This window comes from Odocoileus virginianus, chromosome 4 (genome assembly GCF_023699985.2).
Source record: "Odocoileus virginianus isolate 20LAN1187 ecotype Illinois chromosome 4, Ovbor_1.2, whole genome shotgun sequence".
NCBI classification, from domain to species: domain Eukaryota; kingdom Metazoa; phylum Chordata; class Mammalia; order Artiodactyla; family Cervidae; genus Odocoileus; species Odocoileus virginianus.
In genome coordinates this window covers 34,085,128-34,109,459 of record NC_069677.1, presented here as the reverse complement: position 1 = coordinate 34,109,459, position 24,332 = coordinate 34,085,128, and the positions used below count along the sequence as shown (strand labels likewise).

Below are 24,332 nucleotides of genomic sequence, written 5' to 3'. Positions count from 1 at the left end.
AGGTCATTGCCAACTTGTGCTTAAATATAAAAATCTAATTATATATCTTACTATTTAAGCAACCACAATCATCTTGTTCTGTAACATTACTTTTCTTCCTTTTAAAATTCAGTTCATGAACAAAGTAGAAAGAATCCAATAGGCATGCTCTTCTCTTTCTTTTGAGGTATAAGTGATATACCATAATTGGTATAACATTATAATAGTTTCATATGTACAGTTTAATGATTTGTTATTGTATGTATTGCAAAATTATAACCACAGTAATTCAACATTTGTTCACCATGCATACTTGCAGTCATTTGTTTCTTGTGGTTTTTTCTTGTGGGAACTTTCAAGGTCTACTCTCCTAGCTACTTTCAAATATGCAATACAGTATTATTTACCATAGTCACTTGTTGTGCACCTCTTCCCCATGACTTACTAATTTTGTAATTGAAATTTTGAACCTTTTAACCCTGTTACCCACTCCTCCTGACCGCTGCACCTCGGGCAACCACCAACTTGTTCACTATATCCATGTGCTTGGTTTTTTTTTTTTTTTTCTTTTTGGTTTTTTTAGATTTTTGCTTTTAGATTCCACATATAAGTGAGCGCATGTGGCACCTGTCTTTCTTTTTCTGACTTATTTCAGTTAGCATAATATCTTTAAGGTCTGTTCATGTTGTCGCAAATGGCAACACTTTTTTTGTGTGGCAACAAATCACACTCAATTTTTTTTTTTTGTCTGAAAAATATTCTAGTTGTGTGACACATTTTAATATTTGTTTATCTCTTACTGCACACTTGTTTCCTTGTCTTGGCTATTGTAAACAGTGATGGAGTGAACATGAGGGTGCCTGTATATCTTTAGCTTTAGTATTTTTATTTTCTAAGCATAAATGCTCAAAAGGAATTGCTGGCTAACATGGCAGATCTTTTTTTAAAAATTTTGCGTTGCTTCTATTCTGTTTTCCAATTTTTATTCCCACCAACAGAGCACAAATATTTGTTCCCCTTTTCCTATATCTTCACTCACACTTATTTCTTGTCATTTTGGTTATAACCATTTTATTAATAACATGTGAAATCATAGCTCATGGAAGTTTTTCTTTCCATTTCCCTGATAGTTAGTTATGTTGAGCATCTTTTCATGTGCCTTTGGCCATCTTTATGTCTTCTTTGGAAAAATGTGTATTCAGACAATTCTCTTGAGAGAAAATTACAAAAGAGTTTTTTATGAATATAGGTGTTCTCTTTCTTCCTGTATCATCCATATCTATCTCTTTTTTCCCTCCTTTGAATTAAGAAAAGCTGCTTGAAATATGATCTGTTTCTTTATGATTGTTCCCAGTGTTACATAATTAATAGCATCATATATTAAAAATTTTACTGGAGTATGATTTGGCTACATTAAAACACAGTTGCCCCTACCTCCTCATTTAATGATGAGTACATCAGATGGCATCCTAATGCTATCTTTGGTGTATCAAGGAATGTATAGACTGTTCTAAAATGATGATAATTTTATGGTGCTTTGGGGAAAATAGATGAAATGGCTTGAAATAAGTGAGCGATGATAGAAGAAGGTGTTCAGCCTTCTTGACCCTGTGAGGCTTCCTGAGGACTGAAGGGTTTGTCAAAACATACTATAGCCATATATAAGGTAGGAAGCTATGTGGGTTGAAATAATGTTTAACAGTTGTGTGCATGTAATATCTTCAGATGAAAGTGGAAAAGTCACTCTTATAGAGTGTTTGTCTTTATGACTAACCACAACTGAGTTTGTTTTTTTTTTTTTTCTAATAAAGTTTAGCACATGGTAGATGATCAAAAATTTTGAGAAACCCAAAGTTATATAGACAGGCCATTCAAATGATTGGGTACCTTTTTAACTTTTAACATATTGTTTGATACTTACATTTGAAAAAAGAACAAAACCCTGAAAGATAATAGTAGCTACCATTTTGAGGGCATGCACTATGTATCAAGCCCTCATGAGCTCATTTAATCTTCCTTGGAAAACAATCTGGGTTCTTATCCTCATTTTATATCAGAGGATTTTGTTTCAGAAATTTTAAGCAAGTGATCAAAAAACTACCTGGGAGGTAGTGGAGCAAGAATTTAAACAGACTGATCTGATTCCAAAGCTGAATTAAATGTGTCTGTCATGTTAGTCATGTTTGTAAAGATTACTGACCTGTAACATTTGTTGAATAAATGATATTTGGATCTCGTCTCTCACTTTCTACCACTTTTGGCTTGTATGTCTCTGCATTCACCTCCATCTCTTATTTCATCATCCTCTTTGTCAGTGGTGACATTTCTCAGACAGAACGTAGGGTATACTCACTGTGCCAGGAGACTAGCATTCCTGTGCAGATACTGAGGCCTTAACCTCATTTGTACTGGGAGCCTAGAACTCCTGCTTCCAAATTCTAGCTCTGCATGATTATATGCTTGAGTATTAAATGATTTAATAAATGTATAACATGACATACTGCCTGACATACAGTAATTAATCAATATTTATTAACTATTAGTCACTTTTCATAACTTTTCTAAAGGAAATAATATTAGGGAGAAGTAAATTTTAATAAGTGAAGTTTTTAAATAGCTAACTAGTGTTTAGTGACTGCATTTTGTAACACTTAAATTTTTGTTATTCATTTATTACTGAAATAACTGAGAAGCACATGACAATTGTTAGCATTTCTGTTTAGAATTTTGAATGTGTTGTGAAGTATTCCATGATGGAGGATGGAGTGAAAGGAAGTTGTCATGATGCTTCAGGGTCCTTGTGCTTAATAATTGTGTTCTATTCTACTTTCTTTTTGTAGTGAAATATTGATTTCTAGGAAAGCAGTAGAAAATTGGGCACAACTGAGTGATAAAAAAAAGGTCTTTTACTTTTATTTAAGAATACAATTCAGCTTTTAATGATCAAATTTGATGTGCAAACTCTTTGGTCAAAGCTATCTCTGTTGTCAAGGAAATTCAATGACAGAAACTTAGGAAGAGATTTATCTGGTTGGCAGGCTCTAAAGAATCTGTCCTAATGTAGGGAGGAATTTGCATGGATATTGTAGAACAATGGTTAGCAAAAACATCTATCCTATTTCATTGAAATTAACATTCAAGTATAAGTATTTTGGGTGTTCTGGGAATTCAGGGTATATCTACAAAAAAATTCCACCTGGCCTCCATCCTTTTCATGCCTCCTATTTTGTACTGAAAATGGGATGCATAACTTCTCAATGATGAACCTGACTGGGAATTGTCAAGTTATGGCCCCCAGGCCACATCTGGTTCTCAACTCCAGCTGTTTAAAAAAAAAAAAGTTTTATTGGAACCTATGCCACCATGCAAATCTGTTTACATATTATGACTTCACCTTGCAACAGTAAAACTGAATAGTCACAACAGAGACCATATATTCAGCAAAGCCAAGAATATTTATGATCTGGACTTTTATAGGAAAAAAAGTTTGCTAATCTCTAAAGCAGATAGATTGAAATACATCCATGAGAGCTTATTCCAACTTGATATTTCATACTTTCTCTTCAGAGAGGATTACCTCTCCTTACTAGGTTTTCTGAAGAGCATGGATAGTATGGATTAAATATGACTACTGTTTCATGTGGTTGTCTTTTCCTTTCCTTTAGATTACAAACACTCATAGCATGCTTAGATTTATAGAAATAGCCTTATATAAATTACAAATTATCACAAACATAGAAAATGTGACTATTAAAATATTGAATAGTACAACTGATTCATCTCTTGATTCATCACCTTATTTTGTGAAATGACAAATTTATTGAAGTTATTGAAATTAAACACATTGACTTATAGTTCATGAGACTTGAAAAAAGACAAGACTATGGGTATTAAAAAGCTTTAAAACAAACAGGCTATCATGAAATTAGTTGATGTCCATTAGTGTCATTAAAGATCTACTTATTGATGTTTGAGTTTATTTAGCCTTGTTTTTGTATACATGGTATGTTTCTTAACATTCTTCACCAATTTTCACCACATTCTCTCTCTTTTGCTCTTTGAGTTCTAGCCTTTTTAGTCATTGCCATGACTTTCTGTATACTTTTTTGGATTATTTTAGTGTTCTCTTAATGTAGAGCCCAAAATTGAGATCAGATCTCAAAAAGTACTCTGATAGCTGCAAGAGTGATAGTGGGATTAATCTCTCACCCATCTTCTTATAAAGAGGTGTGGTCAATCATTATTAACATCAGCAAATAAAATCCATGTAAAAGCCACCTCCCTAAAGTCTCCTTTCTCTTTTTTAAAGTAAATTCAAATAAATACAGGTAGTGCTAGGAGAAGAATCCAGTGAGAGAATTCTCTGTAAGGATTTTAGAACTTCCTATAATGCATTTGCAGGTGAGGATAGTTTACCTGCTCTGGGGAGATGATGCTGATTATTTAAAAAATCAGAGATAAAATAAGAAACCATTAAACAAAATGATTTATTTGATGTATTTGCTTTTTGGTAAACTTGATTCTGTTTTGTAACCTTTGAAACATGGATTTTATGGGTGACAGTATTAAAATTTACACTCTTCTAGACTGTGTTGTTAATCATTATTGCTCTGCTGGGCTTTAGGATTACCTGTCTGCATTGCAATACAACTTCCTTAATATTTACAATTGAAATACCAATGGTTCTTAAGACATCTCATATATTTCTATGAATGAAATGGAAGTCACAAGAAATAAAGACTTGCCGTCAGGAATAAACTTCAAAATATTAAATTCCTCCTAAAAGTCTGTAGAACTTTTTAAGACCAATGTTGATTTTTATACTTCTGAAATAAAATATCCAATCCTAATGGTTGTATATCTGATACCAGTGGTTGTATTTTAGTGCTTCAAAAGATAAATGAATTCATTATCTAGGGATAGTTATGGTATAAATAAAAACAACAAACAATAGGTACTTCATTTATAATTTAGTTCAGTGCACCAGACATTTATTAAGCCTCTACTTTGTGAAAGTTCCTGCAGAGATGATGTCAGATACTTATCTTTGGAGGAGGAGGATTGAAGACAGACACAAGCCCCTATGATACTTTAGACGGTACAGATCTATTGCTATGACTTTAGAAGCTCCCATCTTTTGCAGAGAGCAAAGGATGCCAGAAATGGATCTTGGAGCTCCCAGATGACATTCAGGAAAATATTCTACACTTTTGGGAATATTTCTTACTCTTATTATCTAGTAGCAGTTGTCAACGAACTGTGTTAAGACCAGGGCTTGAGGGGTGGAAGCTATCCTGTATCTTCTACAAAGCAGTAAGTGATCTGGAGATACAAATTTGACCCTGTAACTAAAGTCATCCATGAGATTTTCAGCTCTGCCAAATTCATAGCATTATTGAGCTGCTGCTTCTGCTGCTAAGTCGCTTCAGTCGTGTCTGACTCTGTGCGACCCCATAGACGGCAGCCCGCCAGGCTCCCCTGTCCCTGGGATTCTCCAGGCAAGAACACTGGAGTGGGTTGCCATTTCCTTCTCCAATGCATGAAAGTGAAAAGTGAAACTGAAGTCGCTCAGTCGTGTCCAACTCTTAGCGACCCCATGGACTGCAGCCCACCAGGCTCCTCTGTCCATGGGATTTTCCAGGCAAGAGTAATGGAGTGGGGTGCCATTGCCTTCTCCTCATTGGGCTTATTCATGTTTTTGGTAGGGACTTCCCTGGTAGCTCAGTGGTAAAGAATTGACCTGCCAATGCTGGGGACACAGATTCTATCCGTTGTCTGAGAAGATCCCACATGCTGTGGAGCAACTAAGCTCATGTTCCACAAGCACTGAGCTTGCTCTTAGAGCATGGGAGCCGCACACCTAAAGCCTATGTTCTGCAATGAGAGAAGCCACCGCGAGTAGAATCCTGAGTGCCTTAACAAAGAGTGGCTCCTCTTTGCCACAACTAGAGAAGGTCTGTGCAAAACAGCAGAGACCTAGTGCAGCCAAGATTAAATAATAAAAATAATAAAAAATATTTTGGGTAGAAAAGGAAAATTGCTTATGGAGCTTGCTTAAATTTGGGAGTTAGCAGGGACAAATGTTTTTTGGAGGAGCTCGCCCACCTGAATCAAATTCATTTATTGAGTTCGGTTATGATTCAGAGAGTAAAAGGCAGCATTGGTCTCAGGAGCTCATAGAATAGTGAGGGAGATTAAGTATACATTGAGGTTTTCCAAGCTACTAAGGGAAAATTGGCTTGAGTAACTGTTTTACACTCCAGTCTCTTCTGGGGAGGGGAATGTTCTCAGTTTCTGCCTTTTTTCCAGCACTCCTTTTCTGCTTCGTGGAACCCACTTTGTTTCAGCCTTTTACATTCACTTGGTCCTGCACCAAAATTATATCCCCTGTTGCCTTTCACAATAAATCCATCATATTAAACATGCCATGGCAGTTTGTACATTACAGATTTGGTGGGTTGTGTAGGAAGAGATCACATTTTCATGGAGCCCCCCATCAGCTCCACTTCCTATTTTCCCCCGTCTGATCATCTCTGCTGGCTCCCCAAAGCTAAGACTCCTAATACATGATGCTGTCTTCTTTATCTACCAAATACTACCTGCTAAGGGTAGTCTAATATTTCCCCTCCTTCCCACAAAATTTCTGATTTTTTTTAAATTGTCGCATAAATATTACAGAAATTGCAGATGGGATGGAGAGCAAGAAAGCAACACAAAAGAACTTAGAGAGTTTGGAAGAAATCAGGTTTTAAAGTGGCAGACGGGAGCATGGTGATACCGCCTGTGCCACTTTAAATCTCCATTGTAGATCTTGGAACAAATTCCTTTTAATCTCGTTCCAACTGTGTGGTTGACAGTAAAGTGTCTTTCAAAAGTATTCCCAGTATTCTCTGAAGCTAGGAAATAACTGCTCTAGTAAAAGGATAAAATTATAAAATATGGACCTTTGATAATAAGATCTGCTACTTGAAAGAAATGCAAGTTATGCATAGAATCAACTATAAGAAGCACAGTTATTAGGAAATGATGGGGTTATTGTGATTAGATAATAAAACTCATATTCTTTAAGCACCAGATCATTGGCAACAATTTAAAAAAGCAAATACCTGTATATATTTATATATATGATGTGGAAAATATATTTAATATTGTACATTATGTGTATATAAAGATTAAAACAAATTAGTACTGCTGAAAAATATTTGAGTGACAGGATCCATATTAAATTTCTTATGTATATTACAGCACAATGTTTCTTAGTAAAAATAAATGATATAAAGCCACTTCAATAAAACTGACACTATTTAGTTTTTAAGAAAAATGGATATTTTTCACCAGTTGGTTTAGTTCATAAAGGATTTAAAAGTATAAGCAAAGACATCTTTGAGCTAAACTTAAGCTTGGGAAATAGAATTTTTTCTTATTTAATATTTTCTGGAATGCTGTGTAAAAATCAAAGTACTTTGATGCTATTTGAATTTATTTTACATAATAATTCCAGAAGTTGGACAAATTAATTCAGCAGTTGAATGACATTGTCACAGAATCTGTTTCTACCCTTCTGCTTTGCCATTCTCAAGATGTTAGCTATGTCCTAATATTAACTTTCTTCATGCTTTCAAGATGAGTAAAGTGGTTCTAGGAATCATATCCATATACAACAGCAGGAAAAAAAAAAAAATTTGTTAGGAGGGTGGAAAACTTTGCTCAAAGCCCCCAAAATACCTTTCCTCCCATCTTGTTGACTAGATATGGGTAACATATATACCCTTAAATCAGTTCCTGGCAAAGGAAATGGGTTCACTATGATTGGCTGAGTCTAATCAGAGTTGTTTTGAATCTGGGCATAACCAACCTCCCCAGAGCTGTTTGGGAAAAAAAATATAGACACCTAAGATGAATCAGGGCTCTAAAAAAGAGAAAGCAGTGGGTAGGAAGCCAGTATTGTCTGTGGGAGAAGCAGAGTATCAGCATTTAGGCTGGTGCTTCTAAACCCTAACTGCACTTTAGAATTACCTGGAACCCCTCTTAAAAAATATGTTGATTTACTTGGGTTGCACATAGATATTGACATTTTACAAAAATGTTCCTGGTAATTTTAATGTATAGCTAAGTTTGAGAACCACAGTACTAGGTAACTGAGGATAGAATAAGGAAACAAGAACCTTCATGAGTCTGCACACATTTAGCTGCTCTGGCAGTTTTCCATTTCTACTGAGCAGTACCTGAAGTTACCAGCGACCATCAGAGTAAGGTCACCAACACAAATCTTAGACCACAGTTAATCTGCCAACTTGAGATGATGTTCACTGCCACTGTCACTGAACATTTTCCAAGAATGCATGATGTCTGGGTACTTCAATACCCAGACAGCCTTCATAGCCAAGCTGAGGTGGTGTTTTATGTAAAGGTAGGAACATTAGTTCCGTTTTTGTGATGAGAGAGCTGAGTTGCACAGAGGGAAGAGGTAGAACTAAAGGTTTTATCTCAGAATTCTTGCAGCCAGAGTTTCCTCCTTCCACTTCCTTGTTGTTGCTACTTCTGTTGTTAGATTTGAGAAAGATGTCATTTGTTTTGGTCAAAGAAAAACCTTGTAATTATAATAACTACCTTTATTAACAACATGTTATGAGCCGAGAACTTGTGCTAGGTGCATTATTCCTGCCCCAATGTTTATTTAATCATTACAGAAATCACATACAGTAAATAGTACCAACTCTACTTCATAGAAAAGCAAATTGGAACCCAGAAAGTTTGTTACTTCTCTGAGGTTTCTTATTTAGTTCATTTCTCTGTGATCTAGAATTTGAACCCATAATGCAGTGAAATGCCAAAAGGTGTTTTGCTATGCACAAAGATTTGATTTTGTGCAGCTTATCAGTTCAGTAAATATCTGTTGATTGACTAATAGGTGATAGATGCTGGGCTACCCTGGGTTAGATTGCATTTTCCTTGCACGGTATAATTTACATTTTTTAAAGAAATGGGTTGAGGACAGTTACTTTGAACCAAACACTTAATATATGATCAAAGAACAGTTGAATGAATACATGAGGTGGAATCTTTAGACTGCTTAAGTTGGAGTTGCTCAAATTTTTAAGACTAGTGAAACTACCTTGGCAATAATTTCCTTTTCCAGAGGAACTTGTTAAAACATAGAAAGTAAAGTCTTTAAAGATATATCTTATATTGTACTCTGTGATATTTCAAAACAAATATTGAGTTACTGGAAAGTGTGTCTTGAGTTGTTCAATCACACACCATGTTCCTGTTTTTGATAAAATAGTACACTTTTAATAAAAGACATAATTGGTCTGTAATGGCTGACATTTATTTAGATACTTGCTTTAGAATGTTTTCTTCTAATTGAAAGATAAGAGGAAAATAAACTGAACAATGGCTATTAAGGACTGACTGGTTTAGTTTTCACAGGGATAACATTTTCCAAATTACTGAGTTATGATATTGAAAATGAAGGGCAGGCTCCTTGTGGGGAAAAGTGTTAGAATAGCCCTAATGCAGAATCTCATTAAAGCAACTGTCAGGATTTCTGTACTTTATCACACCTCCCCTCTTCTGTAAGAAGCAACTGTCGTTTTGAGGGAGTGTACTGCCAAAGAGGCATTTACAAATAAATGAAAAATGTCACAATTGATTTCACTTCTTCCAGAATAGTGTGTGTCAGCTTTGTCATAAACTGTCTTTGTTACTCTCTGTTTTAGATCTCTCAGCTGGACATTGGAAATAGCTTTTGATGGTTTAGGGCCTCTTTCACTTGACCTCAGGTAAGCCCTCTATTGGTGACATTTTATAAATATTTGTAAAATGGTTTGAGGAGCTGAGAGTATAAAAACCTTTTTTACCTCTTTCTCTCTGTAACGGCTGTTTTTGTCAAAAAGCATTTCGATGTCAGTGTTGTTTGCTTGCATTTTTGGACGTTAGAGAGAATTATTCTGTGCCCTACAGAGTATCATAAAATTATGTGACTATAATTCACATTCTCTTTCCTAATGCAATAATTTGTTATTATCATGCTTAATGTAATAATAATGCCAATAACAATTACTTGGAAAAAAAGACATGTGATTATGCTTTTCCTATATCTTGAAATAGGTGTCCAAATTTTTATTCCTCTTTCTTTATAATATTATCTTGGATACATTTTTTCAGATGACTTATATGTAACCTTGTTGGTGCACATTCTTTATTGCTATCACCATAAACTGGTCCATTGGCACTACTGTTGTCTTGCTGACTTTAGTGAGGACTTACTCTGAGCTATGCTATACAAGTATATGTTTAGCTTATATGAAATTATCACACTGATTTTTGAATCCTAAGTTAATATGGATTTGAAAAAATAGCAACTAATTAGAAGTTGCTAACAGTTGTTATTTCCATTGTGGATATTAAATTAAAGTAAATCTTTATATAATTGTACTTTAAGAGATTTTAATCAGTATATTTAGTTATATATCATGGATCATTTGGGATTATTTAGCTTTATACCTCTGGAGGAGGAAATAGCATCTTATTCCAGTAGTCTTACCTGGAAAAAGCCCATGAACAAGGAGCCTAGTGAGCTACAGTCCATGGGGTTACAGAGTCAGATATGACTGAGCACGCATGCATGCACGCTTGTAGCTTTGTACTTGAAAGATAATGGAATGGATCATTTAGCAATATTCTGTTTCTCTTGTAAAACAGAAGTTGAAGCAATTCACTCATTCATGCAACAAATATTTATTGAGCACCTACTAAGTGTGACCTACTTACACTGAGGACATAATAGTGAAGAATAAGTATCTTTAAGAAAATAGGCAAGTACAGCATCATGTGATGTTGTGAAAACAGAACAGGTAAGCATGGGGCACAAAGTGAGAAATAAAGTGGACCTCCAAGTCGGGCTAGAGGTAAATTCTTAAGGACAAATGTGGCAGATATGTGGAAGATATTAAATTTTGGTTACAAAATAGTTATGGTACCTGAAGTGTAGTGTTTAAGGTAGGGAGGTATGTCTAAAGAATTCAGGAAGGGGTACATCAAGAATGTCCTTCTGAACCACATCAAGGAATTCGGACATAGTTCTGCATGGTAGCAGTTATATTGGAAAGGCTTCTTCTGATACTGAACATTATCTTCAAATCAGGCTGACCAGATTCTCACAAGGCCAACTTCCTATATCTAATAATCAGGAGGTGAGCCATTCTTCCTCCTGTATACCTACATAAACAGAAAATACTTCCTAGAATATAAAGTCTTTGTGAGCAAGGACTTAGACTGGTGCAGCTTGTTTTCCCAGGATCTATTGCAGTACTTTGCACATAGCAGGCTGTCCATGTTTAACATGTGTGATGACAGGATCAAATGTAAAACTCTGGGGGATGGATAGGTTGACCCAACAGAGGGTCCCCACAAAGACTGACTACTTAAACCCGTATACTCCTTTTTCTTTGATCAGTTGTCTCAAATGGCAAAATTGATCTCTGCATCTCCTCTTGATTTTTTGAGGAGGGGACTCCATCAAAATCAATATGACTTATAATTAAAATAAATAATGTATCAACTTGTAAATAAAAATTGTATGTCCTCATAAATTCTCTTTGAAAACATGCAAAATTTTGGAGAAAACTAAGATTAAGTGGAAAAAAAATGATTTTTAGCAAAAAAAGAAATCAATATATCCAAGTTTTATTTAACTCCAGAAAATTATATAGTCAAAATACTCTATAAAACTTTCTTTTATAAGGAGAAAGAGATGAAATGGTAACTATCATTAAATTAATCATAAATTATTGGGTTCAGTTATAATAGTAAATTCTGTATTTCTTTCCATTATAAAGTCCTGAAATCTAGAGACTTTGCTTTGACCAGCTTTTCTGGGGTTATTCCTTTAAAATATGCTGTCCTATTGTCCACTCTAGTATTCTTGCCTAGAGAATTCCATGGATAAAGAAGCATCGTGGCCTACAGTCTATGGGGTTGCAAAAAGTCAGACATGACTGAGCAACTAACACTACTGCCCTGGTCACCTTGCTGCCAGATTGTCCTTGAAACCATTTGTGAATTTTTTTAGTATAGCCACACAAAAGTTCTGGAAGGACTAAGACACTCACTCAAGGCTGCACAGAGTAGGTATCAGCTCTCATTTTTTTTAGTGGCCCAAGGATAGACATAAACTGGAACTTTCAATAAACTCAGTAATTTTGGTAAGACATTTAAAATTTTTTTCAAATGAAAATAAGTTTTAAACATATAAAATCTAACTGTATAGCATATTTAAGAAATAAAATATGAACAAGCATGCCAGTTTGCACATGGAATCTGTCCACCATCCATAGGGTAATGTTAACATTTCGCAAAGTGAAGATGAGGTAGTTCTCAAAGAAATGCTGCCTAATGTTTTGGAAAAATGGACATTTCTCTCACTTGCTGTTACTTAAAATACAGGTTAAGAATAACCAAATTAAAGAAAGTCTAATGAAAGTAGAAAAGAGATATAAAAGAGAGCAGTAGAACTGGAGAATATTGAGAAGGATCAGGAAATACCACCCCCAAAATAGTCTTGTTTGACATAAAAATGACTTTTTTGTCCCTAGTCTTTGTTTTTTTATTTTTTACAATTTTTATTGGAGTATGTTTGATTTACAGTTCTGTTATAGTAGTTTCATATGTACTCCAAAGTGAATCATATATCCACTATTTTTTTTTTTAAGATTCTTTTCCCATATAGGCCAATATAGAGTATTGAGTTCCCTGTGCTATGCAGCAGGTTCTTATTAGCTTTCTATTTTCATACAATAGTGTGTATATGTCAATACTTGGGAATTGGGCATCACAATGATTTTGAGTTGACTGCTTTTATATTCTGAGATTCCTTATTTGCTTAAAAGCAGAGTCTCCTCGAAGATCTCAGAAGTCACTAAATCTTCTGCAGAGCAGCTGTCACCTTCTCCCCACACCCAAACAAACTTTGTTACAGGACTGGCACAGCCCCTGTAGATTTGTCTAAGATCTTTTTAATCCCGTAGATTTGTCTAAGATCTTTTTAATCATTTCAGCGTGTCATTTGTTTTTCTGTAAGTGCCGTTCCTCCCCATTCCCTTCCCCTAGTGAATTAGGTATAAAGTGAGGTGAAGTGAAGTGAAAGTCCCTCAGTTGTGTCTGACTCTGTGACCCCATGGACTATATAGTCCATGGAATTCTCCAGGCCAGATATACTCCAGGAATACTGGACTGACTGGGTAGCCTTTCCCTTCTCCAGTGGATCTTCCCAACCCAGGGATTGAACCCAGGTCTCCTGCATTGCAGGCGGATTCTTTACCAGCTGAGCCACAAGGGATGCCCTTCAGACCCCAAATTCCAACCATTCCATTGAGGTATTCATCGCTGAGTGCTCCCTTGTGTATGCTCTATGCACCTGAAAGTGGATTCGTTTTTCTCTCATTCATCTGTCTTTCGTCAGCCTAATTTACAGGACCAAGCTAATTAACCTAAGACGGGGAGAGGAAAAAAAAATTGTTTCCTCCCTACTAATTGACTACTTAGGGTTCCATAACACACAGCCATCCTGAGTGCTAAGGATTTCACTTCGGAACAGTCACTGTAGGAACTTGCTTCCCATATTAAGGTCACTTGATCTAAACTGACTCTTAGTATCTGATCTCAGTTTAGCAGCCCCGCCTCTAGGCTAAAGCTGGTCCAGGTGAAATGATACTAATGAAGAGATCAAAGTTGAACCACAGAGAGATTCTAATTGTCCTTATAATCCTACTAAAGGGTTTTAGCAAAAATACGACCCACTGGCTTTAACAGCAAGTATGATTTCTAATTGTAAAATGAAAACTCGATTACTTCCTTTAAAGTCAGAAAGTACCCAATTCTCAATTCTTCAAGAGCACCTTTTAACAGCAAACTTCTAATAGATAAGACAAAATGATTGTTTTCTTTACCGCGACAAGAGCTCAAACATATCAAAAGCACCACTAGCTCCTTTATATATTTAGAGTAGGAAAGTGAATCAAAAGTTCATAAAATAGGCTTTCTTTTAGTAAGAGAAAGAAGTTTTTTAAAATAGAAAGAGAGGCAGACGACGTGGCCAGGACAGCCAGTGGGATGTGTAAACAACTGTGAGCTGGACAATTGGTGGAGGCTTGGCCCTGGCTGGGCCAGGTGGTGGGAACAGTGTGAGGCGCCGGCTGCCTTGTTTCAGGGTCATTTCTTGTGCTTATTCCGTCTGTTGGTTTCCTTCTTTTTCGTCCACCTTCTGACTTGGACAGCACCTGTTCTGTACCATTACCTTGGCAGGCAGCTTTCATGTACATTTTAACAAATTCTCTGTGCCAAATTCTCTCCTTAAGTTACCAAAGGCAATTGTTAAAATGACTTGCAGAGCAAGTGAGACAAAAAAACAGTTTTCTATGAAGACTAGGAAGTCAGGGATACTACTGGCAGGAAGACTGGTTGTGAAATTTACAGACAACATTTGAAGCTGGCTTGTTGTTGAGAGAAATGTTAATTGTTTTTAATTGTCTGAAAAAAGGAGTATAAATCTCCTCCATTCTGTTGCTGTTTATTGGATGTCTTTTCATGCTAACAACGCCCAATTTGGTTTCTCTTTTTCTTTAATATAACTCTGCAAATATCCAGAAACTGAGACAAAAACAGTTTTTTTTATATTAGGACATTGCCTTTTCTCAGTAATACAGTGTGGCTTATGCTAACCTGTTGCCTGGAGACTAGGGACTTCCCACATCGGTTTTCTTAATGATAGTTATTTTGAAAATTTTCTGTAGAAAATTTGATAGAATTTTTTTCTTTGTAGCTGCACTCATTTATGTACCCTTTGCTTTATGGAGATGGAAGGGGAGAATCAAAACATCCATTAAAATTGGAACAATACTGTTTTAGGTGGGACACATAGTCCTACTAAAAGTAAGATTTTGCACATAGGAGAACCAAAGCTTTTCTCACACTTTTTTAATCTTACCATTCTCTTTTCTTTAATCCAATACTTACTGGATGTTTAGTCCTAAAATATTAACACTCAGATTACATGAATTTCAAAGGAAATTTTTCAGAGGTCTATTATGCCACACTCCACTTTCCATTTAATTTTAAAGCCATTTAATTTTAATTGGGAATGAAGTGAGATATCTATTATGAAGAGAATTTAGTGATTAATTCTGATAACAGATTATTTTTGATCACATGTAGTTGAATCAATATTTTATAAAATTTTAAAATTCTGACTTATTTTTTTCTAAATTAGAAAATTGAAATATGTGACAAAACAGCTAAATCACAGATTCAGCTCAGAAAGATGAAAGGTGATGGTTAAGTAACATAAAGGCTAATAGTCAAGAAATCTCACAGCTGTAAAATTACAATATGTTTATTTACTATACTTAAAGTGGGTTAATCACAACCATTCAACATATCTAGAGTGTGAAGGATGTGTACAAAAATGCACTGAGTGCTATAAAATACACATTTTAAAACAATCCAAAAATGTTACTGGGCTTCATTTTTGATTTTAATTATTCTAGAACATAGAGAAGTTCAGTGTGTTTTCTGCTATGGAAGTTTGTAATTATAGGAAACAGAATAGGCAGCAAAAATATAATACAGAAAGAGAGAATAGAAACATACTTAAACAGATGTTAATTACGAGGTGAAGATGATGTAAGAGTCACTAGTGGACTGTGCACTGTGGAATTTTGAGAGAAGGTGTTTTAGAGGCACACTGTGGTTTGAGTTGGATTGTAACAGATGAAAATTGGGTAACGAATTTGTAGAGAAATGGAAATTTTGTTTGGGGGAGTGGGGTGACCAAGTAATGAAAACCACAAGGGCAGTCAGTGGTTTTGCAGTTAACATGAGGGCGAATGGCAGTGCAGGAGGGAGGCATTTGTGACTGGCACAGAGTATATGTCCTGGGAATTTACTGAATGTGAGAAGTCGAGGAAGGGCTTCAAAGCCAGGCAGTGTGCTTACAGTGAGGTGGTGGACTGCTGGAAATCCTGTTATGAAGATAGGATCTTCTGTGGAATGAGCCTGATCAGGGACTAGAGGCAGGATGTTTGGCTGGGAGGGAGTTGTGGACATCTATGCACAAGAGAAGTAGGCTGAATTAGGGTATTGATGGGGGAGTGAATGAAGAAATACAGTGGAAGTAATTAAGTCATATTTTACTGATATTTATTTACAAATATAGTACAACAATTAACACGTTCCAGAGACAGTAATTAACAATCAGGTTAAATTACTTTGATTACCTCTACATATAATGAAAAACATTTTAAGCAAGCATCTTTCTACAATGTTTTATAGCCACTCTACATATTTACTCATTTTCTCATCCTCCGTTCTTTCCTTCTTCAATATTTCTCACCGTTTTTCTCTGTCCTCTTCCACTTTCTCTTCTAAAGAAACAAAAATTTAGGTGCATTGTATTAGGTTAATGAAATAAATGAATCACAATTTTATATAAGTATTATCTAAATATAGTTTAAATAGCATATGAGCGTAAAATGTAAAAGTAGCATTTTTATTAAAAATAGCATTTAATATTTCTTTCCAGGCTGTTCTGGAGACAATGATTTTCAGCTGTTCTTTTTTTTTTTCTTTTTCTGAAGTTTACGTAGTTATTTCTTGATTATAAACAGTTGATACTATCTGTTGACTTCTTGTTTTGATTGAGAATTAATTTTTCTAAGATTTCATACCTAGCCATACAAAATGTCATCCCTTTTTAAAAAATTACAAAGTTATATCACAATTGTTAATTAAATTGTCTTTACATTAGTAGTAATAAATGAATATCATTTACTTCTAAACCAGGACATATGTTGTGATATTTTTCTTTCACATATATTCCTAAACATTAACCTCTTTGCTTTTTTGTTTGCTTAATTTGTATATATCTGTTGCTATTCATTCCCAAACATTTTATAGAAGATCTATTAAATGGCTATTAATAACATTTTACAATAATTTTTTTGTTCTTGTCAGAAAAGTTTGGCCTTGAATGGCTTCATTTTTAAAGACAAATAGAGGCTAGATTAAAGCATTTAGTCCTCATCTTAGAATGCGAGAAAAACCAAAGGATCTAAAAGAATCTAGGGATTGTTCTGAAATAGCAATGAAATAAACTCCTCTTAAACTTGATGCAAGAGAGAGAAAAGTTAACAATAAAGAAGGGGAAAGATTCAGATGAAACTCATAAAATGCTCTATTGGCTACAATGAAGTTTTTCTGATTTTGGCCTGGAGATATTCCTGTTGATCAATTGTGGCCATTGTTTCTACGCCTGGTACAACTATCATTCTGGAATATTTCCTGCTTTTTTGTATTAGGATGTGGTCAGTCAGTTCAGTTGCTAGGTTGTGGCTGACTCTTTGCGACTTCATGGACTGCAGCACTCCAGGCTTCCCTATCCATCACCAACTCCCAGAGCTTGAACTCATGTCCACTGAGTTGGTGATACCACACAACCGTCTCACCTCTGTCATCCCCTTCTCTTCCCACCTTTAATCTTTCCCAGCACCAGGGGCTTTTCCAATGAGTCATTTCTTTGCATCAGGTGGCCACAGTATTAGAGCTTTAGCATCAGTCCTTCCAATGAATATTCAGGACTGATTTCTTTAGAACTGACTGGTTTGATCTCCTTGCAGTCCAAGGGACTCTCAAGAGTCTTCTCTGACACCACAGTTCAAAAGCATCAATTCTTTGGTGCTCAGCTATTTTTATAGTCCAGCTCTCACATCCGTACATGACTATTGGAAAAACCATAGCTTTGACTAGATGGACCTATGTTGGCAAAGTAATGTCTCTGCTTTTGAATATGCTATCTAGGTTGGTCTGGGCTTTTATTCCAAGGAGTAAGCGTCTTTTAATTTCATGGCTGTAGTCACAATCTGCAGTGATTTTGGAGCCCAAGAAAATACTGTCACTGTTTCCATTGTTTCCCCATTTATTTGCCATTAAGTGTTGGGACTGGATGCAATGATGTTAGTTTTTTGAATGTTGAATTTTAAATCCACTTTTTCACTCTCTTTGACTTTCATCAAGAGACTCTTTAGTTCTTCACTTTCTGCCTGCATAAGGGTGGTGTTACCTGCATATCTGAGGTTACTGATACTTCTCCCAGCGAACTTGATTCCACCTTGTGCTTCATCCAGCCTGACATTTCGCATGATGTACTCTGCATATAAGTTTAATAAGCAGGGTGACAATATACAACCTTGATATACTTCTTTCCGATTTGGAACCAGTTCATGGTTCCATGTCCAGTTCTAATTGTTGCTTCTTGACCTGCCTACAGATTTCTCAGGAGGCAGATCCGGTGGTCTGGTATTTTCATCTCTTTCAGGATTTTCCATAGTTTGTTATGAACCACACAGTCAAAGGCTTTGGCATAGTCAACAAAGCATAAATAGATATTTTTCTGGAACTCTCTTGCTTATTCAGTGGTCCATCACATGGGGACAATTTGACCTAGGTCCCTCTGCCTTTTCTAAATCCAACTTGAACATCTGGAAGTTCATGGTTCATGTACTGTTGAGGCCTGGCTTGGAGAATTTTGAGCATTACTTTGCTAGCATGTGAGATGAGTGCAATTGTGTGGTAGTTTGAACATCTTTTGTCATTGCCTTTTTTGTGGGATTAGAATGAGAACTGACCTTTTCTAGTCCTGTGGTCACTGCTGAATTTTCCAAATTTGCTGGCATATTGAGTGTAACACTTTAATAGCATCATCTTTTAGGATTTGAAATAGCTCAACTGGAATTCCATGACTTCCACTAGCTTTGTTCGTAGTGATGTTTTCTAAGGCCCACTTGACTTCCTCTAGCTCTAGGTGAGTGATCACACACCATCGTGATCATCTGGGTCATGGACATCTTTTTTGTATAGTTCTTCTGTGTATTCTTGCCACCTCTTCTTAATAACTTCTGCTTCTGTTAGGTCCATACTGTTTCTGTCCTTTATTGTGTCCATCTTTGTATGAAATGTTCTCTTGGTATCTCTGACTTTCTTGAAGAGATCTCTAGTCTTTTCCATTGTATTGTTTTCCTCTATTTCTTTGCACTGATCACTGAGGAAGGCAGTGGTCAATTAGGATGTGGTACCTGCATCTAATTTCTGCCTCCAGTGATTTTCCAAGAACTGGTGCCTGGGAAAGTCTTTTGTCTCCTCATAAGCTAGATGTGTCTTACTCTATCCTTCTGCTTGACTGATGGTTTGGATGATCATAGGTTGCTTCCTCTCAGAGTTCTGAAACCTCTTCTTTCTAGTAGTCTTTCTGAAGTCAGAGGCCTATTACTCTAGTAGTAGGTGCTTTTTTTCTTAAGAAAGTTTTGATCTCTTTGTTGGATATCTATGTGCCTTTTCAAGGGCTTCTCAGGTGCCTCTAGTGGTAAAGAACCTCCCTGTAAATGTAGGAGACATAAAAGACGTGGGTTCGACCCCTGGGTCAGGAAGATCCCTGGAGGTGGAAATGGCAACCCACTCCAGTATTCTTGTGTGGAGAATCCCATGGGCAGAGGAGCCTAGTGAGCTGTAGTCCATAGGGTCCCAAAGAGTTGAACGTGACTGAAGCAACTATGCATGCACGCATGTGCCTTTTCAATCTGAATTTTCAGTTTGGCATTTTTCTTATTGTAATATTACTGTGATTTTCCTTCCTCTTTATTTCAGTGATATCTATTGAAAAACAATGCTGGCTATTCTGGATTAGTTCTCTGACTTTTTTCTTCTGTTACTTTCCATTTCCTTTCATCTCTGGTGGTTTCTTTGATTTTGTCTTTTTTATTATTTTCTTAATTTTTAGGGACTGTGTTCTGTGACTGTTCCTATTTTATGATATTCTCTTCCTGTTTTATGCTGCACTATATTGATTTTATTTTGTTGAAATATTTCTCTGCACAGTCTGTTTCCTCCTGGTTCTTTTTTTTTTTTTTTTTGCTGTCTGTTTTTATGTTGGAAGCATTCTTTACATATTTAAAGTCCCTATACATCTATTTTAAGAATAAACAGTTAAAGCTGATAAGTGTATGCTTAGATGAGGTTTGGTGAGCTTCACCATAGGATGGTGATGAGCAAGACTTTTCATTGTCAGTAACTGATGATTGTATATGTGTGTGTGTGGTGGTTTAGTCATTAAGCCATGTCCAACTCTTGTGATCCCATGGACTCTGCAAGGCTCCTCTGTCCGTGGGATATACCAGGCAAGAATGCTGGAGTGGGTTGCCATGTCCTTACATATAGTACATTTTATAACAACCCAGAAAAGTAGATATTTTTCCCATTTTAGTGTTGAAGAAACAGAATCAAATGGGACTAATTAGTTTTCCAAGGTTACATATCTCATTAGGTCTATGTGAATCAAAATCTTGCCTTCTAAGACATCATTGTCTAATTTTTTCCATCTGTAGCTACAGTTCTGTGTTAAGTGGCATTATGGTAGCATTATGTGAAGAAAAATCACACCTATGTTAAGTTAAGACAGCTTAACATAAGTGTAAATGCATTTGAAATGTCCTCTTCTAGGCTTTCAGTTTATAGCATTTAAACTGAATGTTGGACTAGTAATTTGCAGAGCAATTTAAATGCTTCATCAGTTGGTACTTTGCTAATGTTACCATATTCTTGAAACAAAGCCAGAAGTGGAAAGAGAACCACCTTCATAAACTGTAAAATTTAATAAAAATATGTATATCCTTCTGAGAAAATAATTTGGTAATGTAATATATATCAATAACCTTTAAAAGTTTGGTAATATATATCAATAGCCTTTAATATATGTCAATTTGGTGATATATATCAATATCTTTAAAAAGCCTAAAAAATCCTGTGACCTACACAACTGATTTTAGAAATCTCTCCCACAGAAGAAAAACAGAGGTGTAGATAAAACTGCAAGTAAATATTCAAAATTATGATGTTCATTGTTAAATATGCAAATTTAAAGTTAGAAACAACCAAAATTCCTACAATGGCAGTACTTTAAAAAAATTAGGATACAACTATATGATGGAGTTTGGAGAAGGCAATGGCACCCCACTCCAGTACTCTTGCCTGGAAAATCCCATGGATGGAGGAGCCTGGTAGGCTGCAGTCCATGGGGTCGCAAAGAGTCGGACATGACTGAATGACTTCACTTTCACTTTTCACTTTTATGCATTGGAGAAGGAAATGGAAACCCACTCCAGTCTTCTTGCCTGGAGAATCCCAGGGATGGGGTCACACAGAGTCGGACATGACTGAAGTGACTTAGCAGCAGTAGCATATGATGAAGTTATTATGTACCTGTTAAACATGGTGTTTTTAAAGGGCATTTAAAATAAGAAATATCTGGTGTGTTAAGTGAAAAAGCCGAATGCCAAACTGTACTCACAGTGCAGTGCAAAGTAGGTTAAAATTCTTGTACATTTGCATAGAAAAAAGACTGAAAGAAAGTATGCCAAACTGCAAGCCGTATTTTCCTCTAGCATCTGGAATTATAGGCAAGTTATATTTTCTTATTGATGCTATTCTGTAATTTCTAAATTTCCTAAAATAATTACATATTTTTTAATAATAAAAAAGTATGTGTCTTTAAAAATACTTGAAGACTCTTTGCTGTGGAGAATAAGTGAGTCTAAGGGTTCTTTGGTTCTCCCCTGCCTTCATAAACTATCTGCAAATAGTACTAATGGGACAGAATTGGGCTCTTGTCTGCACTGTATTGTTATTAAGGGCTTCCTAAAAGAGCCGATTCCTGTCATATTATCACCCCCATTTCTTCTATTTCCTAACACCATTCTCTCATATTTTATACCTTAAACACTCATCATTACATTCTCATATGTATGATTTATTTAAGTCACTAATGTACATTTTAAATTGTGCATTTTTATTTACAGATCATCTCTAAATATTATTCGTATACCAATTGGAACTAGTTTCTGAAATATCTTGTAAAAATCTATTAAAGATTTCCTAGTGACAAAAGTTATATATGAAAAAAGTTAAATATGTGTTAACTGGATTTTATGAATAAATTATAATGGGAAAAACCATCCTGATAACCTGTAATTAATACTGGCCTAGCTTTTAGGCAGTTTTCTAGGTAAACAGTCATTTCATGTAATTTATTTACTAATTGCAGTGATTTTAAACACCTGGGCTCCCTTTGCACTATCTATAAAAATCTTTATGGAAGTAAGAATTAAGGAAGCTATAATGTTGAAGAAGAGTGAAATGGGTGGCATCAAGGTATTCTAGTTGTCCCTTGGTTTCCTTGGGATCCAGGAACCCTCATGAATACCAAAATCCACAGATGCTTAAGTCCTTTATATAAAATGGCATAATGCCTCAATTTCCCTGTCTATGGGCATCCAGCAGATACAGGGGCTGACCGTACTGACACTTTGATGAATTTCAGCTATACTGAATTCTAGAATGGAAATTACATAAGCAGCATTACCAGTTCTGTAGATAATTTTAATGAATATTTTAAAATAGATGTTTTTTAAAATTTCAAAGCAGAGATAATTTGGCCACACTAAATAATTAATTCTCATAAGGGTGGGCTATAGATACTGTGTTCCTGAATATTCAAGAGAAATTGCAACCTGTGTTTTATTTTTTCTATGATCACTATGCAAACGTTCAGTAAGCAACCAAGAGCTAAAACCTTGCTTACTCTACTAAAAGATGGAATTATAAAGTATATTGGCTGGTATTGGCTGGTATGAACAGAAAGAAGTTTGGAAGGTTGCTGCTATTATGCAGCAAAGTAAAAATAGTGCTTAAGGTCAGAGGCAAGGAGTATCTTCAGGACGGCTTCATTTATGAAGTACAGCAAATTAAATGACACAGATGTTTCTAATTTTGACACTTCCCCTAACAGATTAGAGAATCTTACGTTTGGTCTAACTGAATTAATAATTATCATGTTTGTTAGTTTACAATGTTGAAAGGATGCTTTTAACTTCACTATTTTAGGTTTGACTTAGATAACTTTGCCAGTTCCTACACTGAAATGAGGCTGACCGAGTAAGTGGCCTCACTACCTGGGGAGAATGCCTTTCTTAATTACAGCTTCCCATCTGCCTCAGAATTGTCACACACTTTGGTTCCTCCTGTCCCCAAATCCTAGATGTGACTCTGTTTTCCCCTTTTGTAATCATTTGAAAGTTCTGATTCGGCCCCCAGGTTTAGTTTGTCTACATTTCACAAAAAGAAAAAGTTTTCTAATGGTCTCATCCTGCAACACAGAGGATTAACTCATCCTGCAACTCAGAGGATTAAATGACAGCCTCTGACTTGTTCTCTATTGGCTAAAATACCTTTTCCATTTGTTAAGAAGACAATTTTTTTTTTTTTTCCTGCATACAGGAAAAGAAAGGATAATTTAAACAAAATTTAGTTTATGTAAAGAATACATAAAGCATTGAAGGTCTTTCTCTTTTGAAACATTGATCTCTGTTATTCAAGATAAAGGCAGAGATTCAACTAAGTCTTTAATTGTGAGGTTTAGGAAGTACTTACAGTATGCTTAGATACCGTGTGTCCAATTGAATATTTTGTTTAAAAAGGAAATTTTACTGGGTTGTTCCTCTTTCTGGGGCAGACAATCACTTTTTCCCTTAGGTAAGCAAAGAATCCAATACATACTTTATAGCAATTTAAAGTATCATGAAATGCATATGATAAAATGAATATTTAGTTCTCTATATTTTTATCTACTACCTTTGGATTGCTTATAAGAACCATGACTTGAATAATAAAGGACTCTATAGCATATGTGTGTTTTACAATTACATACTTTCTTCATTTTTGCGAAAATGTCAGTGTAAATGTTTTCCATCTGTCCTTGACTTTAAACAGAAATGAGTTCATTCAGTTTCCTTTTGATGCATTATTTAATGATAATAATGCACCAACTTTTTGTACTGATGTCTGATATATAAGGTGCTCCTTATAAAACATCTCCCAGGATAACATACAGTTAATGGCTAATGTATGGTTAATGGTTAATGTGTGGCTGGTATTCTCAGACCATGCGGATTTTTAAAAAAATATTTATTTATTTATTTATGGCTGTATTGGGTCTTTGTTGCTGTGCCTAGGCTTTTTCTCGTGGCAGTGAGGAGGGGCTACTCTTCACTGTGGTGTGTGGGCTTCGTATTGTGGTGGCTTCTTTTGTTGTGGAACATGGACTCTGGGCACGTGGGCTCAGTAGTTGTGGCTCACAGACTCTGGAGCACTGGCTCAGTAGTTGTGATGCCTGGGCTTAGTTGCTTCCGGCACGTGGGATCTTCCAGGATCAGGTACAGAGCCTATGTCCCCTGCACTGGCAAGTGGAT

The 24,332-nt window shown here is 35.7% G+C and overlaps 1 protein-coding gene across 2 annotated transcripts in view; it reads left to right on the top strand.

Annotated features, from left to right (window-relative positions):
- Nucleotides 1-24,332, top strand: part of NAALADL2 (N-acetylated alpha-linked acidic dipeptidase like 2) — a 1,503,552-nt gene that overhangs the window by 75,212 nt on the left and 1,404,008 nt on the right. For both annotated transcript variants that reach the window (XM_070466387.1, XM_070466388.1), the window contains exon 2: nt 9,702-9,764. The gene's annotated coding sequence lies outside the window, so the exon portion shown is untranslated. The remainder of the gene's footprint in view (nt 1-9,701; nt 9,765-24,332) is intronic.